This window comes from Balaenoptera physalus, assembly GCF_965194825.1.
Source record: "Balaenoptera physalus genome assembly, chromosome: 15".
Taxonomy (NCBI): Eukaryota; Metazoa; Chordata; class Mammalia; order Artiodactyla; family Balaenopteridae; genus Balaenoptera; species Balaenoptera physalus.
The window spans coordinates 87,622,856-87,643,445 of record NC_138894.1 but is presented as its reverse complement, the minus strand read 5'-3'; the positions used below and the strand labels follow the sequence as shown (position 1 = coordinate 87,643,445).

At 39.9% G+C, this 20,590-nt stretch overlaps 1 long non-coding RNA gene across 1 annotated transcript in view; it reads right to left on the bottom strand.

The window, feature by feature from the left end:
- Positions 1–20,590, bottom strand: part of LOC309643627 — a 98,233-nt gene that overhangs the window by 11,480 nt on the left and 66,163 nt on the right. The window contains exon 2 of the long non-coding RNA XR_014253910.1: positions 14,725–14,870. This is a non-coding gene — a long non-coding RNA (uncharacterized lncRNA). The remainder of the gene's footprint in view (positions 1–14,724; positions 14,871–20,590) is intronic.

Genomic DNA, 20,590 nt, shown 5'->3' with positions numbered 1-20,590 from the left:
TACAGAACCAAGGCCGCCACCTAGGCAGAGGATGGCAACTTCAGGCTGAGCACAAGATTCCTGGAGCACCACCCTGTTACCTCACCACCAACCAATCAGAAGAAAGTCACTCACCCTGCAGCCTTCACCCCAAATTTTGCTTATAGAACTTTCCCCCCCAAACCATTGGGGAGTTAGAGGTTTTTGAGCATGAGCCACCCGTTCTCCTTGCCTGGCCCTGCAATAAACCTTTCTCTGCTCCAAACTCCGACGTTTCAGTTTGTTTGGCCTCACTGTGCATTGGGCACACGGACTTGTGTTCGGTAACAATTCCAAGAGTTCTTTTTGGAAACATTAACTTTTGGATACCTATTAATTATCCAAGTGGAGATGCTGAGAAGGCTGATATTTGTATCTGGAACTCACAGGGGAGGGGTCAGAATTTGCCATACAAATTTGAGTGTCATCAGCAGTAAGGTTGTACTTAAAGCTAGGAGACTCATTTAAAAAAAAAAATCAACAAGGACATACTGTAAAAAATAAAAATAAATTAAAAATTAAAAAAAAAAAAAGAAAGAAAAAGATAGGAGACTGACTAAGATCACTTAAAGAATGTGGGTAGAAAAGGGAAGATGAATAAGATTGAATTCTGGGCCCTCTAAAAGCAAGGAGAGAAGAATCCAGCCAAGTAGATCAGGGATTGGGAAACTTTTTTTCGTAAAAGGCCAGGCAATAGATACTTTCACCTTTGAAGGCCATACTGTCTTGCCTGTGCCTCCTCAACTCTGCTATTATATCACTGAAGCAGCCACAGACAAAAACAAACATGCATGGCTGTGTTCCAAGAAAACTTTATTTACAAAAGGAGGCAGCAAGCAGAATTTGGCCAGCAGCTGTGATTTGCCACCTCTGGATTTGATGAGAAGGAAAAGAAACAGTGGTTAAAGGAAAACAAGCCAACTGTGGTGTCATAGAAACGTGGAGAAGATGCTTTAAGATGGAAAGAACAGTCTATAAAGTGAAATTGAGAAAAATGAGGCCTGAGCATGAAAGCTTTTGGCTGCACGGGTCTGTGTGGTTTGCTGAATGCACTGTTGTTTCCCACAATATCCTGGGGATGCAGCTCCTTCTGCCTGCAGTGTCCTCCACCCCAAATCTCCATTTGATGAATTCCCCTTCATTCCTTTTTAACTTTTTTTTTAATTGACTGATTCTTTCAATTCTACAGTGCTTTACAATTTTCAAAAGTTTCACACACATGATTTCATATAATAACCCATTTTTTTCATTCTTTAGGTCTTCAATAATACCTGACCCCAGAAGCTTCTGTAGTAGACAGAATAACAGCCCCCCCAAAGAGTTCCGCATCCTAATCCATGGAACCTGTAAATATCTTACCTGAATTAAGGATCTTGTGATAGGGAGATTATTCTGGACTACCTGGATGGGCCCTGTGTAATCACAGGGGTCCTGGAAGAGGTTGAATTGTGTCCCTCAGAATTCACATGTTGAAATCCTAATCCCAAGGACTTCAGCATATGATCTTATTTGGAAATAGGGTGATTGCAGCTGTAATTGATGAGGTCATACTTGAGTATGATGGCCCCCTAACCCAGTATGACTGGTACCCTTATAAAAGGGGGAAATTTGGACACAAACAAACATATATAGAGAGAAGGCCATGAGAAGTTGAAGACAGAGGTCGGAGTCATGATTCTACAAGGCAAGGAATGCCAAATATTGCCAACAAATCACCTGAAGCCAGGTGAGACACCTGGAACAGATTCTCCCTCATAGCCCTTAGGAGAAACCAACACTGCCAACACCTTGACCTTGGACTTCTAGCCTCCAGAATTGGAAGACAATAAATTTCTGTTGCTTGTAGCTTTGTACTTTCTTTCTGCCGCCCTAGCAAATGAATACAGGTTCTTCAGAGAGAGAGAGGCAGGGGAGGAGGTAAGAGTGATACAGAGGGAGAAAGACAAGCTGAACTTGGAAGATGGAGGAAAGGGGCCATGAGTCACGGAAGGAGGACCACCTCTAGACACTGGATTCTCCCCTGGAGCCTCCAGAAAGCAATGTAGCCCTCCCTGCACCTTAATTTTAGCCCAGTGAGACCTGTGTTGGACTTCTGACTTACAGACCTTCATGATAGTAAATCTGTTTGGTTTTAAGTCACTAAGATAGTGGTAATTTGTTACAGCAGCTAATACACTTTCCAAGTTTCAAATTCTTCATATACATTCCCTGCACAAACCTAACTCCTGTCACTCTGGCTGGACCAGGAATATCTTAAAGGCAAGTGCCAGATTTTACTTATATTCTGATCCCTAAAACACAATAAATATTCAGTAAATAAATGTAGGTAATTGTATGTTGAATGAATACGTCTTTCACCACGTTCTTCACTGCTTTTTTCTGCCTGGCTATAAGCTACTCAAGTTTTAATTTTCTGGCCTTGAAATTCATTTTATTTACATTCCTTAATCAATTGTATTACATTTTATTGGACTACTTTAAACTGTCCTAAGTGCTTTTGAAATTCGGGGAAAAAAAAAAAAAAAAAAAAAAGAAGGCTTTGAAAACCCAGGAAGAAACAGGACCCATTAGGAAGTGTCTTTAGCAGAAGATTGTAACGTGAAGTCACTTGACCTAATTTGCGGCAAATCACTCCTGAATATATTGCAGTAGGCAGATCTGAATGGGCAATTTCACAGGAGGAGCTGAGCTGAGCTGATCCTTATCCATCTGCAAATCTATTTAGTTTTATAGGTGAAATAATAATAAATTTCATTAAGGTTTATTGAAAACACCTTCTAACGATTATAGATAAGTTTATGAAGTCATTGATTTTTTTTAAATGTTACAACGGCAAGTCTAGCTATTCATGTCCTTGTGCTAAATATTCCTAAGTGTGAATGATATTCTACTAAACACTGAGTTAACTATGGATTCTCCAGGATGTCCTTAAGCTTGCAAGCTCAGCAGCAGCCTTGCCACTGAGTTAAAATGTGTTATAACTTATCTCTGCAACAGAAAAATCCCTCATTTCAGAAAATGGAGAGTCAGCTGATAGTTACAATCATGTCCAATCCAACCAGATAAAAGCTCAATTGTAACAACAAGTGCTGAACATCTCCTTTGTGTGGTTGTAACTCAAACATTTTTCAAAGTTATCACATGTGTTGCATCTTTATACTTTATCTCATTTAATCCTCCCCACTGTATATGACATGGCTATTCTTATCACTAATTTGTAGGTGAGGAAACCAAAGCTAAGCATGTGGCAAAGACTTAACCAAGGTCATGCAGAAAGTTAACAGTAGATCCAAAACCTGTACAGGAACCCCTGACAAGAGTGCCACTTGCCTCTAATTCAGTGGAAGGGCACAGATTCCAAGAGAAAGAGTGAACTCATTCTCCTACTTCAAGGTGATTGCAATCTCTCAAAACCATAGGCTCTTGCTTTTCAGATTTGGAAGGGACATTTGATCCAATCTCCCATATCTTGGCAGGTGAGCAACCTTAACAAAGAGGAGCCTGGCACTTGTCATAGGTCAGTGAATGGTGAACTAGAACAAGAATCCAGGTTTCTGTGACCTCCCTTTGCTTTCCTTAGCAGCATACACAGATGGAAAGGTCTGCAGAGAGTTACAGCAACTATATCACCCAGGGCCAAACTGTGAAGAAATCACAGTATAAAGGTGTGGTTAGAGCTGCCTGGGGTAGGTTCAGGAAGGATTCTTGAAAATACCAGGCTCAGAAGCAAGTGAGCAATCAACCAACCAACCAACCAAGCAAATGGAAGTACACCCACAGAAGTAGAAGATGGCATGTGTTTAAGTTATCATATAAAACTGTCAATAAATATCATGCAGGGCTAGACATGTAGGTAAACTGGGCCATAGCACAGTGTCATAAGAGGGGAATGGCAGGAATGGGAATACATAAGAATACACTTGTACAAGTGACTCCTTCTGCATGGAATGTATTTTCCCAACCTCACCCCTTCTGCCTACTACAATATCACTTATCCTTCAAGGCCCAAACCATAGGTCACTTTTTTCATGAGCCTCTATTACCTTCCTTTGGCAGAAGGAAGTTCTTCTCCAAACTCATTTTATTTGCTCCAACAAAAGAGCCTGCATCTCGGTCTCGCTCAACTTTTATCAATGAGTTGGGCAGGTGTTCACTTTCTGAAAAATTCTTAAGGGCAGAGATTCTGTGTTACTCACATCCTGTGATAGAATGCAAGGTCAAGAGGAGACAGAATAAGAGATGAGCCTGGAGGTGGTGGAAAGGAGAAGTCTCTGAAGATGTGGTGGAGCAGAAGGGGTATTAAAAAGAAAATCTTTGATCAACTGACCAAGCTGAAGAAAAAGGATAGAATTGAAACTGTAAATAAAAATCTTCCAACCAAAGCCCAAGACCAGATGGCTTCACAGGTGATTTCTATCAAACATTTAGAGAAGAGCTAATACCTATTCTTCTCAAACTCTTCCAAAAACTTGCAGAGGGAGGAACACTCCCAAACTCGTTCTATAAGGCCATCATTACCCTGATACCAAAACCACACAAATATATCACAAAAAAAGAAAATTACAGACCAATATCACTCATGAATATAGTTGTAAAAATCCTCAACAAAATACTAGCAAACAGAATCCAACAACACATTAAAAAGATCATAAACCATGATCAAGTGGGATTTATCCCAGGGATGCAAGGATTCTTCAATATATGCAAAACAATCAATATGATACACCATATTAACAAATTAAAGAATAAAAATGATATGATCATCTCAATAAGGCAGAAAAAGCTTTTGACAAAATTCAACACCCATTTATGATAAAAACTCTCCAGAAAGTGGGCATAGAGGGAACCTACCTCAACATAATAAAGGCCATATATGACAAACCCACAGCAAACATCATTCTCAATGGAGAAAAACTGAAAGCATTTTCTCTAAGATCAAGAACAAGATAAGGATGTCCACTCTCACCACTCTTGAAAATTCAACATAGTTTTGGAAGTCCTAGCCACAGCAATCAGAGAATAAAAAGAAATAAAAGGAATACGAATTGGAAAAGAAGTAAAACTGTCACTGTTTTTAGATGACATGATACTATACATAGATGATCCTAAAGATGCCACCAGAAAACTACTAGAACTAATCATTGAATTTGGTAAGGTTGCAGGATACAAAATTAATGCACAGAAATCTCTTGCATTCCTACATACTAACAACAAAGGATCGGAAAGAGAAATTAAGGAATCAATCCCATTTACCATCACAACAAAAAGAATAAAATAACTAGGAATAAACCTACCTAAGGAGGCAAAAGACCTGTACTCAGAAAACTATAAAACACTGATGAAGGGAATCAAAGATGACACAAACAGATGGAGAGATATACCATGTTCCTGAACTGGAAGAATCAATATTGTGGAAATGATCATACTACCCAACGCAATCTACAGGTTCAATGCAATCTCTATCAAATTACCAATGGCATTTTTTACAGAATTAGAACAAAAAAGTATGCAATTTTTATGCAACCACAAAAGACCCAAAATAGCCAAAGCAATCTTGAGAAAGAAAAATGGAGCTGGAGGAATCAGGCTCCCCGACTTCAGACTACACTACAAAGCTACAGTAATCAAGACAATAGGGTACTGGCACAAAAACAGAAATATAGATCAATGGGACAGGATAGAAAGCCCAGAGATAAACCCATGCACCTATGGTCACCTAATCTATGACAAAGGAAGCAAGAATATACAATGGAGACAAGACAGCCTCTTCAATAAATGGTGCTGGGAAAACTGGACAACTACATGTAAAAGAATGAAATTAGAACACTCCCTAACACCATACACAAAAATAAACTCAAAATGGATTAAAGAGCTAAATATAAGACCGGACACTATAAAACTCTTAGAGGAAAACATAGGAAAAACATTCTTAGACATAAATCACAGCAAGATCTTTTATGGCCCACCTCCTAGAGTAATGAAAATAAAAACAAAAATAAGCGAATGGGACCTAATTAAACTTAAAAGCTTTTCCACAGCAAAGGAAACCATAAACAAGATGAAAAGAAAACCCACAGAATGGGAGAAGATATTTGCAAATGAAGCAACGGACAAAGGGTTAGTCTCCAAAATATAAAAACAGCTCATGCAGCTCAATATCAAAAAAACAAACAACCCAATCAAAAAATGGATGGAAGACCTAAATAGTCATTTCAGCAAAGAAGTCATAGAGATGGCCAAGAGGCACGTGAAAAGATGATCAAAGGCACTAATTATTGGAGAAATGCAAGTCAAAACTACAATGAGGTATCACCTCACATTGGTCAGAATGGCCATCATCAAAAAATCTCCAAACAATAAATGCTGGAGAGGGTGCAGAGAAAAGGGAACCCTCTTGCACTGTTGGTGGGAATGTAAATTGATACAGCCACTGTGGAGAACAATATGGAGTTTCCTTAAAAAACTAAAAATAGAACTACCATATGACCCAGCAATCCCACCACTGGGCATATATCCTGAGAAAACCATAATTCAAAAAGACACATGCACCCCAATGTTCACTGCAGCACTATTTACAATAGCCGGGACATGGAAACAACCTAAGTGTCCATAGACAGATGAATGGATAAAGAAGATGTGGTACATATATATATATAATGGAATATTATTCAGCCATAAAAAGAGATGTAACTGGGTCATTTGTAGAGATGTGGATGGACCTAGAGTCTGTCATACAGAGTGAAGTCAGTCAGAAAGAGAAAAACAATTATTGTATATTAATGCATGTATGTGGAATCTAGAAAAATGGCACAGATGAACCTATCTGCAGGGCAGGAATAGAAAGGCAGATGTAAAGAATGGGAGTGTGGATACAGTGGGGGGAAAGGGAGGGTGGGATGAATTGGGAGACTAGGTTTGACATAAATACACTACCATGTGTAAAATAGATAGCTAGTGGGAACCTGCTGCATAGCACAGGGAGCTCAGCTCAGTCCTCTGTGATGACCTAGATGGGTGGGATGAGGGTGGAGAGGGAGGTCCCAGAGGGAGGGGATATATGTATACATAGAGCTGATTCAGTTCACTGTACAGCAGAAACTAACACAACATTGTAAAGCAATTATACTCCAATAAAATTTAAAAAAAATTCTCTCCTATTCAGAGCAAAAAAAAAAAAAAAGTTGGAACCAAGTGAGAATCTGAAAAAGAGCAGATCTTGTTTCAGCTGCAGGAAGGCTCAAAGGTTTAACCACCACTTTTTGAGCAGCAGGACAGTCTTGGGAACCTGGAAAGACTGACCTGGAGTGAGCTGTGTGCTTGGTAAGGCCAGATGGCCCAGGATCTGAATATAAAAAATGGACATTTGGTGGTATTTCTTTGATGTTTCTGAGCTATTTAGCTCAGACAGAGCAGGAGCAAGGCAGATATTTAAGACATACATAAGGATCTGGTTGCTCTGCATCCCCACAGAGTCCAGCATGTAGAAGGTCTTCAGCATGTGCTCTGCTACGTTCAGTACATGGATATCCTCAGTTCCTTCCTCCTCTCTGTCCTTCCTTCCATACTCCACCTGTGCTCCCCACAGATGCAGGCACTGCTGTGCATCTTTGCATCCCTTACTGATGCTGCTTCCATTCCAATCATCTAAACACATGCTGAGCTTACCTTCATCCCAATGCCTTTGTGCTTCTTGTTCCATTACCTGGAATGCTCCTAGCAGGTATCCACATGGCCTGCTCCTTCACTTCCTGCATGTTTTTCCTCAAATATCCCTTTATCAGCAAGGTCTTCCCAAATATTAAATAAAAGAAAAAAAAGCAAATCGTCCCTCTAGCCACCCTCACCCCCTCCATCCCTCTTACCCTACTTTACTTTTCAGCATTGTTATTTTCATCATCTGACTTCCTACCTATTTACTTATTTAATGTATTTCTGTCTCCCAGTAGCAAGTAAGTTTCCTGAGGGCAAGGACTTATTCATTTTGTTCTCTGATGTATCCAAATGCCTGTGGCAATGCTTGGGTTGCAGTAGGCACTAAAGGAACATAAGTTGATTGAAGAAACCAGAATGCTATACTACTTCTAGCTAGAAAAAGTCATTGTATAGAAAATTGATGCTGCCTGGCTCCGCCTACATCCATTTCCTTAACACCAGCTTGAATCTAGATGAAATTCACTGCCTATTTGAATACAATGCATGTTCAACTGCTGACATTACAACCTTTCAGTCACTCCAAAAGCCCCAATTCTAACTGAATTGTAGATTGTGCCTCTCCTTCTGTATTAAGTCCCGGCATCCACTGCTGCTGAGCCCGCCCAAGTTATCACAAAATGTGGGTCTGATGCTCAGTATTTCTTTTCCAAAAGAATTGAAAGAATACAGCAGAAAGCATCAGTTGGAAAGCTCTCAGAGCATTCCTGCAACAATTCCAGCTCATTCTGAATGGAACCTGATAAAGATTGACTGACTACCTTTATGTGGTAGCAATTCATCATGCTTAGAGTCTCTTTGTTGAACATCAATCTTATAATTTTACCAGGAGACATAATAGTGTAAATATATTATTCATAAACTAGAGTGAATCCCCACTCACCACCATAACCATTGTGACAATAAATCATAACATGTAAATGGTTTTTTCTTCTTTGTATTTTTTTTCTCATTTGGAGACTCAACAAAATACATCTATGAACAGAACAAAGAGCAGCAGAAAGAATTCTCTGAGCAAGAGCAGAAACTCATAAAAAGGAACCTGGATTAAATGTACAAACACGAGGGAACACTGTTGAACTGAGATGATTTTTCTTTTCAGAGCTGCTAAACCATTTAAAAATCTTTCTTATTGTATCTTTTAGTTGTACCAAAAGCTACAGTTATTCTATGCCACTGAGCATTCTGGGTGAATGCTACATACCTAATAACTCTCAAATGGTTAGAAGATATGTCCACTGATTATAAAAAGCAGCCCCAAAAGTGGTATCTTAAAGTAGTTATCATATATGTAGAGGAAAAAAAAAAAAGATAAACGCTGTAGTTAGCAGAACTGAATTCACAATTTCTCAAGTTACTATTAGCAACAATCTAAAATTTACTTTTTCTCATGTGTAACGGGAAAATCATACTATATTTTATTCCTATATCATAAGATATATAGGAGTTAAATAAAGTAATGCACATGGATATTTTTATGACAAGGTATAATACAAATATGATCAATCATTAACACATTTTGGTGTTACCTACCAAATTAGTAGAGAAACTCAAATTTCATAACATATTTTGCGAAAGGTTGGAAGGAAATACAACAAAACAAGAACTGAAAATGTTAAGATGAACCAGCTTACCTCCATTAGAGATAAGGGGGATATGTGGTTGAATCTGGGATGGAGATTTCTAATTAGCATGTTTGGTTTATTTTTGTAACTCTTTTTGGAATTTAGCAGCCATCACATAATTCAGGTCAATAACTTTTTCAATGCATAGAATTCATGTACAAGTCAAAATATCAGATTGAAGTAACTTGACACTCCATGTGGTGCTATACTGGTGTGCAACTCAGAAATGACCTGTATCTAAAGACTTCAGTGAGTGACATCTGGCTTCGGGAACTATCCTCTGCCATTGAGTGACGTTGATTGTAAGAATCTTTGGGGTTGATGAGATGATCTTTCCCTTGGTTATGTCTTGATAATTCCAAGAATGAAATAAGTACAAATAGGATCACCCCTCTGCTTTGTTGTGTAATTTCGATCAATTCTATGAAATAATTTTCTCAGAAAAGATGATGAATCGATGGAAATACAGAAGTAATTAAAGAAACTATTCATACAGTTTCCAAAGTGCTGAAAGAGTTCAGAGAATTAAATTCTTGAATCTGCTACTTACAATTTTTATGAACTTGGACAAACAATTTAATCTCTCAGAGATAAGGGCTCTTCAGCTGTAAAATGGGCTGGCAAAGTTGAATTTTACTTCACTGTGCTACTTATAGGCGCTATGACATTATACGGAGAGTGTTTTGAACATTGAAGAAGATCATATACTTTGTACTACTAATAACGATCAGTGCTGTTATGAAGAAGAAGGAAGGTAGACTTAGTCATTTAAAAACTCTGAGCCTGAGATACACCCTCAACAAAAGTGAAAAACAATCCGTGCCTGCGTGATTCTCAGGATGGCTGGAAAGCTCAAATGATACCATGTTTTGGAAAGTACTTTGCAAACTACAATGAGTTTGACAGAGTGGTTAATGTGCCAATATCTCCTCAGAGTCACTGTCTTAAGAAGTTGAATTTTTCAGACCTTTTAGAGCCAGAAGTGTCTGATCACAGCTTAGGCTTTCTCCCCTTTCATTACGTATTTACTCATCATCGCTCCATATAATTAATTGAAAGCAAAACAAGCAAGAGGTAGACCAGAAGTAAATGTTGCTGTTAGATGCACTGAACATTACAATTTGGAGGAGAGGAGAAGAAAGTAGAAGGAAATTAACAGACTAGGTGCCAGGTAATTTGCACGAGACCAAAAAATAAATATTGGGGCCAGAATTCAAGCCCAAATCTGCCTCCCAAGAATCCGTACTTTGGAAAACATTAAGGGTCACCATATCATATCACCTTATTTTGCAGGTCAAGAAAGCAAAGATTAGAGAGAGAAACTGACTTGCCCAAGGTCACACAGCTATGAAGGTCAGAGACTAAAACCCTAATATCCCGACCCCACCTCCAAACTCCAGTCAGTGCACTGTGCTCAGGGGGGCTAACTGTGGCTAACGCACTGTTTCAGGCTGAAGGGCACACAACTAGAAACAAAGCAACCCCACTTCCTGCCTTCCAGAGACTCACAATTCAGCAGCCTCCATTTGAAAATACGCTTCATGTGAAACCCAGGATGGTCTCCTCCAACTCTACCTCTTTTTCATATCACTTTTATCCATTTTCTGTGTGGGGGTGGGGGTGGGGGGTGGTAGTGAAGGTGAGGGAGAGATAACTTAATAAGTCTGAGTTGGAACCTGGTTATTTGTGATTTTTAAAATTCACAACAGGTGATTCTGACACACACCACCAGGGATAATCATCACACATGTGATTCTTTTTTTATATTTATTCATACTATACTTATTTCTTACGAGTTAGTCTTATATCCTTAGAGGACTCTGGACTAGACATTATTGTTTTTCAGTAGATCAGAAAAAGTTACACAGTGTTTTTAAGCCATTTGCCAAGAATCACACTGTGAGTTTGTGTCAGAACAGGAGCTAGGGCACCTCCTGAGTCCTGACCAGACCTCATTTCACTCCTTTCCACAGTGCCCACCATATTTCTTGCCACTCTCTCCTACTCAAGCCCAAGTCTGCCATTGCTCAGAGAAGAACAGCCAAGGGGTTAAAAAGTATATATTTGGTCTTGTATACCCATAATATGCATTTACTTCACCAGTCCAGGGTCAGCCCCTGATTTTTTTTTTTTTTTTAACCCAGGATGCAAACAGAGTCAGTCTGTCAAGGTGGAACCCACACCATGTCATTTAATTAATTTACAATGAAAACTACAATCGGCAGGGAGAGCAGCTGTTCTGTGTCTTTTGACAAATACTTTTTAATCCCTGTAGAAGAATTACATGGTAAATCAAATTTTAGCCAGGTATTTATTTCTTGTGAAGAATCAGAGAGAGAGGAGGTAAGTGTCAAAGCTAAGCATCAAATACCATTAAACTACGACCGCCTGGTACATCTTAGGCTACATTAGAGACATGTCAGACAACATGAACCCTTGACCTGTGTCCTGGGTAGTGCTGGGATAGGCACAGCCAGTGGACAAACTTGCTTGAAGGGAAGACTATTTTCACATTGTATCTCCAGTCTGCTATACAGTAATACTCAGTAAGGGCTGGTTGATTGTTGGAATAAAAACCTATGTCTTAGGCATTGGCCGTCCATGCTTTGAATCCATCTGTACCACTTAATCTACACCATCTTAATCATACACACTACTCCCCAAAATGCTTCTTCTGCTTTATCTCAGTCAGTCCAGGCTGCTGTGACAAAACACCATGGACTGACTGACCTATACAGAAACTTCTCACAGTTCTGCAGGCTGGAAGTCTGAGATCGGGGTGCTAGTATGGCCAGGTCTGGTGAGAGCTCCCTTCTGGGTTTGCAGACGGCCACCTTCTTGCTCTGTCTTCACATGGCAGGGAGTGCGGGGCGGGCAGAGTAAGCTTTCTAAATTCTCTTCTTTATAAGGGCACTAACGTCAACATGAGGGCTCCACCTTCATGACCTAAGTACCCTCATGAGGCGGGGGTCAGGGGGGAAGGTTAGGGTTTCAACACAGGAATGTGGAAGAGACACAAACAGGAAACATGCCTTTCATACCCCCCACCCCGTTCTCCCTTTCTCATCCTCCACTTGACTTCACAATTCCAATCAGGAGCTTTGCTGCCTCCTTAGGCCAACAACTATTTTTGGATTTAATATCTGCATATTGACTATGACATTCCCTCTACAGCATACCAACAATATTCAATCTCTGACTTTGCCTGAGGAGACTGTTTTGGAAAAGGTTCAATGGGAACAAGAAGGCAAACTTGAGGAATCACGCAGTCTCACCTTGCAGTAGTTATTTCATAAATGTTAAACAAAAGAATGCCAGAGTGAGTTAATTGCGTTTCGCTTTGGATGAGAAAAGCTGAAATCCTTAAATAAATCTGGAATTATTTTCTTAGTAAATAACAGACCGCCCTTTATTTCCAGAGATCTGTCTAAATAATGGAAACATGACATGACTATATAATTCACAAGGTAATAAGAGATTAAATATAGACACATATACATATATATATTGCATTCAAATAAAATAGTTTTGCAAGCTTCTTAGATATATGAGCATATAAATTAATTATTCAAACATGTCTCATCAAAACATCTGAAGGATTTATATAGTTTCTAAAATACAAAACATCTCAGAAGCGCTACTACTGAATTAATGTATTCCTTAAATGATTATTTTCTAGTACAGTACGAGAGATTTGTTAGTATTTTAACATGAAATATAATTTCCAATTAACCTGCATCTCATAGCTGAGGACCTTGATGGGAGTCAATAGGTTGAATAAATGAATAAATAAGTGTATGAGGAATATGTCCTTTTTGACCTTTTAGGCAGGCTGTGAAACCATTTAAGTGGAAATAGTCCCTTTTGGGGACTGGGAAGGGGCAGATTCCTCCGCACAGGAAGGAAAAGCACCCTGATGAGGCAGACATTGGTCCACATGCAGAAAGTCTGGAAAGAAACACTAGTATGAATTTTGCATTTACTATGTGACAAGTGCATCACACAGCAATGCAATGAGTAGGCAAGATGGTCTCCCTTTTATAGACAGGGAAATGGACTTAGAATGATGAAATAAACTACCACTTACATTACAGCAGTGGAATGGATAATCTTGGACTTGAATCAACCCATCTGTCTGATTCCAAGGCTTATGCTTTTCAACACTGTGGTGACTCCTGTTGTCTGTTCTCTGCCTGCCCCCCGAGGGATTAGGTAGGACAGCAGAGCTTCCTAGACCAGAATGACTTATTTTGCAGGAAGCCTCCCAAAAGGGGAAAGTCAGAGCTCTTTCTCACACTTCTTATCTGGTTAATCCAAGAATGGAGAGACTGAAGTGGTGGATAAGGCTATTGGTTTATACTCACCCCCTGCTGGGCAGTAAGCTGTCAGCATGTATACTATGATTAGCTGGAGATTATAACTGTATTTAAAAACCTGGGTGTGACCTAGTCAGCCCAGATCAAAGGCAGCCTTTGGGATTTAATGCTGTTCCAAAAAAGTTAAGGGAGTGGCCTCTAATTAAGGAGTGAAACTCTAAGCACCCAAGAAAGAACTAACAAACAATAATAGTGAGACCTTTGAAGTCTACACAGCACATTTCATGCCTGATCTCATTTGTCATAAAAGAAGGAATCACCATTTGCTGAGGGATTCCCATATTTCCAGCACCACGAGGGGCACTTCACATGTGCTACCTGACGGATGTGCAGAAAGAGTAGCAGGTCAATGTCAGGATGCCCATCTTACCGATGATGATGCTGAGGGCCAGAGAGTAGAGAGACGTACCTGCTCTTCCTCCCCATTCACTGCCCTCCACTGTGCCAGCTGCCAAGAGCTGCCGACTCTCATCCATCCCTTCCCAACTCGCTTCTCATAATATAACTGAAGGAAAACATGCCAGTTCTCAGAATCGAAAAACTGAGCTTATGTCTCATAAGTCTATTTTGTTTCAATATGATTGGAATTAGCCTATAACTGAGAAACTACCTAGGAACAGTTGGACACATTTCATAGGCAAGATTCCAGTGTGGAAATCAAACACCAACGGCTGTCTTGAATTTGGGAAGCTATGTACAAACTGGAAAAAACTATGTTTCCATTCTAAGAGATCTAGGCTAGATATGAAGCCAGTAGAGAGGAAGGGAGTTAGCTACTCGCAATAGATACAATGTATAAAATAAAAAATCATTCACTTCATGGTGGCTCTTATCAACAAGTCATGGGGGAGGAGATTATAGTCTTGGGTTGATTTTAGGGATGCAATGAACCATCCCACATTCTCCCAAAATGTCCATCCCCAAATGTAGTCACAAGTGCAAGACATTGCTTTCATGAAGACAGCACACATAGTATTGTAGAAAACAAAACTGACCTTGAGTGATACTGATCAACGTGCAAGTCTGAAATCTCTTACCAGGTGAGTGGACGTCTGTGAATGAAGTAGTCTCCTTCAACCCTCACTCAACATCATCCATATCAACATCTCCACACTGCCTCTTCCATGACATTGTTGTGACACTGAAAAAAGAGAATACACGATCGCTAATCATCAAAATGAAGGCAAAATAGGTGAGAGTGTTCATTTTTACAAGTTGTTTGCCAAGCCCTTCAATAAGCTCCAATTTTTAAAACACTTGAACAGTTGATGGCACAAACAAACACAATAGAACAGGGTCAAAAATTAGGAGAAACCCAGAAATTTTTCTTTGTTTTTTTGAGAAAAGTGTTTCTGGCCTAAGAATAAAGGATTTAAGTTCTCAAATAAGATTAAAAAAATGAAGAAGGGCTAGGCTGACTTGAGCCGAGGGTATTGTGTTAAATGTGACTAATGAAAGGCAGAATGACTTAGAGTCAGCCCAGGCTCCTTGTCACTGGAACTGTTAAAGAAAACTAGATGTTTACTCATCAGAAATGTTATAAAGGGAGTTCCTGCATTGCGTGAGATGTTCAGGTGTAGAACTTAAGTTGTCCTCTCATTTAAGATTTGATGAAAGGCCACAAAGTACAGCAGGATCAATGTCAAAATGTGTTATCAGTGACCCAGACAAATGTTTAGGAAAAAAGTCAAGTTCACATTAAATATAGAGATGGATTAATAACATTCTTCATGATACTGAGAAATGGTCCCTTGTAGTATGTGTACAACACAGGAAAAAAGGCAGGATATGCAACCACTAACTGGTTGTATGATCTTGGGCAATTAGGCTTTGGTCTCCTCACCTCTAGGAAGAGGGGGTTGGATTCTTCAGGATAATCTCTGGCTCTGACAATCTATTAATAGAATTTTATTATTCCACAAGGAATAATAGAAGGAGGGGTAGCCAGAAAACAGAACCCTTCCTTTGAAAGAAGAGTTCTCTATGTATTGAAGGAAGATAATCCTAAATATGGGGCAACAAAACAGTTCTCAAATTTCTCTTTCTAAACAACAGAGAACTGGGCATAGGGGGAAAATAAAACTGAGCTAAAAAGAGGAAGAAAAGATAATCATGTATAGCTTTGTTGCCACATAGCAAAAGAAGATCATGTTAACTATCATTACTTTTAATGCTATCTTCCAAATGACAAGACCCTACATTATAAAGTGTTTTATAATCATAATCCCCTACAAATACTAGAAGATTCCTTTCTCAACCATTGCCTTTTCATTTAAGATGCTGAGCTCCCCACCTACGTCTACCCCAAAGTGTGATGTAGATGCTGTGCTGCTCATTCCTTCCTTCTAAAATGCCCTTCCAAGGACCTTCAAGATGGCAGAACAGTAAGACAAGGAGATCACCTTCCTCCCCACAAATACGTCAGAAATACAACTACACATGGAACAGCTCCTACAGAACACCTACTGAACACTGACAGAAGACCTCAGACTTCCCAAAAGGCAAGTATCTGGGTAGGGAAAAAGAAAAAACAGAGACAAAAGAATAGGGACGGGACCTGCACCACTGGAGGTGGCTGTAAAGGAGGAAAAGTTTCCACACACTAGGAGCCCCTTCACTGGCAGAGATGGGGGGTGGCGGTGGGGGAAGCTTCAGAGCCACGGAGGAGACCGCAGCAACAGGGGTGCAGAGGGCAAAGCAGAGAGATTCCTGCACAGAGGATCAAGTGCCGACCAGCACTCACCAGCCCGAGAGGCTTGTCTGCTCCCCTGCCAGGGCGGGTGGGACTGGGAGCTGAGGCTCGGGCTTCAGAGGTCGGATCCCAATGATAGGACAGGGGTTGGCTGTGTGAACAGAGCCTGAAGGGGGCTAGTGCACCACAGCTCGCCGGGAGGGAGTCCGGGAAAAAGTCTGGACCTGCTGAAGAGGCAAGAGACCATTGTTTCGGGGTGCGCGAGGAGAGGGGATTCAGAGCACCACCTAAACAAGCTCCAGAGACGGGTGTGAGCTGGGGCTATCAGTGCGGACCCCATAGATGGGCATGAAACACTAAGGCCACTGCTGCTGCCACCAAGAAGCCTGTGTGCAAGCACAGTTCACTCTCCACACCGCCCCTCCCGGGAGCCTGTGCAGCCCGCCACTGCCAGGGTCCTGTGATCCAGGGACAACTGCCCCGGGAGAACACACGGTGTGCCTCAAGCTGGTGCAACATCATGTTGACCTCTGCTGCTGCAGGCCCGCCCCGCATCCGTACCCCTCCCTTCCCCCGGCCTGAGTGAGCCAGAGCCCCCTAATCAGCTGCTCCTTTAACCCCCTCCTGTCTGAGCGAAGAACAGATGCCCTCAGATGACCTACACGCAGAGGTGGGGCCAAATCCAAAGCTGAAACCCGGGAGCTGTGCGAACAAAAAAGAGAAAGGGAAATCTCTCCCAGCAGCCTCAGGAGCAGCGAATTAAATCTCCACAATCAGCTTGATGAACCCTGCATCTGTGGCATACCTGAAAACACAACGAATCATCCCAAAATTGAGGTGGTAGACTTTGGGAGCAACAATATATATATATTTTTTCCTTTTTCTCTTTTTGTGAGTGTGTATGCATATGCTTCTGTGTGTGATTTTGTCTGTATAGCTTTGCTTTTACCATTTGTCTTGGGACTCTGTCTGTCCGATTGGTTTGTTTTTTTTGTTTGTTTTTTTTTTCTTAGTAGGGTCTGTAGCACTTGTTATCATTGCATTTGTGGATTTGTTTTTTTGGTTCGGTTGCTATCTTCTTTCCTTTCTTTTCTCTTTTTTTATTACTTTTAATTTTTCTTAATAATTTTTTTTATTTTAATAACTTTATTTTATTTTTTACTTTCTTTCTTTTTTTCTCCCTTTTCTTCTGAGCCATGAGGCTGACAGGGTCTTGGTGCTCCAGCCAGCTGTGAGGGCTGTGCCTCTGAGGTGGGAGAGCCAAGTTCAGGTCCTTGGTCCACCAGAGACCTCCTAGCTCCATGTAATATTAAACGGCGAAGGCTCTCCCAGAGATCTCCATCTCAATGCTAAGACCCAGCTCGACTCAACGACCAACAAGCTACAGTGCTGGACACCCTATGCCAAACAACTACCAAGACAGGAACACAACTCCACCCATTAGCAGAGAGGCTGCCTAAAATCATAATAAGGTCACAGACACCCCAAACACACCACCGGACATGGACCTGCCCACCAGAAAGACAAGATCCAGCCTCATCCACCAGAACTCAGGCACTAGTTCCCTCCACCAGGAAGCCTACACAACCCACTGAACCAACCTTAGCCACTGGGGACAGATACCAAAAACAACGGGAACTACGAACCTGCAGCCTGGGAAAAGGAGACCGCAAACACAGTAAGTTAAGCAAACTGAGAAGACAGAGAAATACACAGCAGATGAAGGAGCAAGGTAAAAACCCACCAGACCAAACAAATGAAGAGGAAATAGGCAGTCTACCTGAAAAAGAATTCACAGTAATGATAGTAAAAATGATCCAAAATCTTGGAAATAGATTGGAGAAAATACAAGAAATGTTTAACAAGGACCTAGAAGAACTAAAGAGCAAACAAACAATGATGAACAACACAATACGTGAAATTAAAAATTCTCTAGAAGGAATCAATAGCAGAATAACTCAGGCAGAAGAATGGATAAGTGACCTGGAAGATAAAATAGTGGAAATAACTACCGCAGAGCACAATAAAGAAAAAAGAATGAAAAGAATTGAGGACAGTCTCAGAGACCTCTGGGACAACATTAAATGCACCAACATTTGAATTATAGGGGTCCCAGAAGAAGAAGAGAAAAAGAAAGGGACTGAGAAAATATTTGAAGAGATTATAGTTGAAAACTTCTCTAATATGGGAAAGGAAATAGTTAATCAAGTCCAGGAAGCGCAGAGAGTCCCATACAAGATAAATCCAAGGAGAAACATGCCAAGACACATATGAATCAAACTATGAAAAATTAAATACAAAGAAAAAATATTAAAAGCAACACGGGAAAAACAGCAAATAACATACAAGGGAATCCCCATAAGGTTAACAGCTGATCTTTCAGCAGAAACTCTGCAAGCCAGAAGGGAGTGGCAGGACATATTTAAAGTGATGAAATGGAAAAAACCCACAACCAAGATTACACTACCCAGCAAGGATCTCATTTAGAATCGATGGAGAAATTAAAACCTTTACAGACAAGCAAAAGCTAAGAGAATTCAGCACCACCAAACCAGCTTTACAGCAAATGCTAAAGGAACTTCTCTAGGCAGGAAACACAAAAGAAGGAAAAGACCTACAAAAACAAACCAAAAACAATTAAAAAAATGGTAATAGGGACATACGTATTGATAACTACCTTAAATGTAAATGGATTAAATGCTCCAACCAAAAGACATAGACAGGCTGAATGGATTCAGAACCAAGATCCGTATATATGCTGTCTACAAGAGACCCACTTCAGACTTGGGACACATACAGACTGAAAGCGAGGGGACAGAAAAAGATATTCCATGCAAATAGAAATCAAAAGAAAGCTGGAGTAGCAAGCTTTTTTCTTATATCAGATAACATAGACTTTAAAATAAAGACTATTACAAGAGACAAAGAAGGACACTACATAATGATCAAGGGATCAATCCAAGAAGAAGATATAACAATTGTAAATATTTATGCACCCAACATAGGAGCACCTCAATACATAAGGCAAATGCTAACAGCCATAAAAGGGGAAATTGACAGTAACACAATCATAGTAGGGGACTTTAACACCCCACTTTCACCAATGGATAGATCATCCAAAATGAAAATAAATAAGGAAAGACAGGCTTTAAATGATACATTAAACAAGATGGACTAAATTGATATTTATAGGTCATTCCATCCAAAAACAACAGAATACACTTTCTTCTCAAGTGCTCATGGAACATTCTCCAGGAGAGATCATATCTTGGGTCACAAATCAAGCCTTGGTAGATTTAAGAAAATTGAAATCATATCAAATATCTCTTCTGACCACAACTCTATGAGACTAGATATCAATTACAGGAAAAAATCTGTAAAAAAATACAAACACATGGAGGCTAAACAATACACTACTAAATAACCAAGAGATCATGAAGAAATCAAAGAGGAAATCAAAAAATATATAGAAACAAATGACAATGAAAACACAATGACCCAAAACCTATGGGATGCAGCAAAAGCAGTTCTAAGAGGGAAGTTTATAGCAATACAATCATACCTCAAGAAACATGAAACATCTCAAATAAACAACCTAACCTTACACCTAAAGCAATTAGAGAAAGAACAAAAAAACCCCAAAGTTAGCAGAAGGAAAGAAATTGTAAAGATCAGATCAGAAATAAATGAAAAAGAAATGAAGGAAACAATAACAAAGATCAATAAAACTAAAAGCTGGTTCTTTGAGAAGATAAACAAAATTGATAAACCATTAGCCAGACTCATCAAGAGAAAAAGGGAGAAGACTCAGATCAATAGAATTAGAAATGAAAAAGGAGAAGTAACAACTGACACTGCAGAAATACAAAGGATTATGAGAGATTACTACAAGCAACTCTATGCCAATAAAATGGACAACCTGGAAGAAATGGACACATTCTTAGAAAAGTACAACCTTCCAAGACTGAACCAGGAAGAAATAGAAAATATAAACAGACCAATCACAAGCACTGAAATTGAGACTGTGATTAAAAATCTTCCAACAAACAAAAGCCCAGGACCAGATGGCTTCACAGGCGAATTCTATCAAACATTTAAAGAAGAGCTTACACCTATCCTTCTCAAACTCTTCCAAAATATAGCACAGGGAGGAACACTCCCAAACTCAT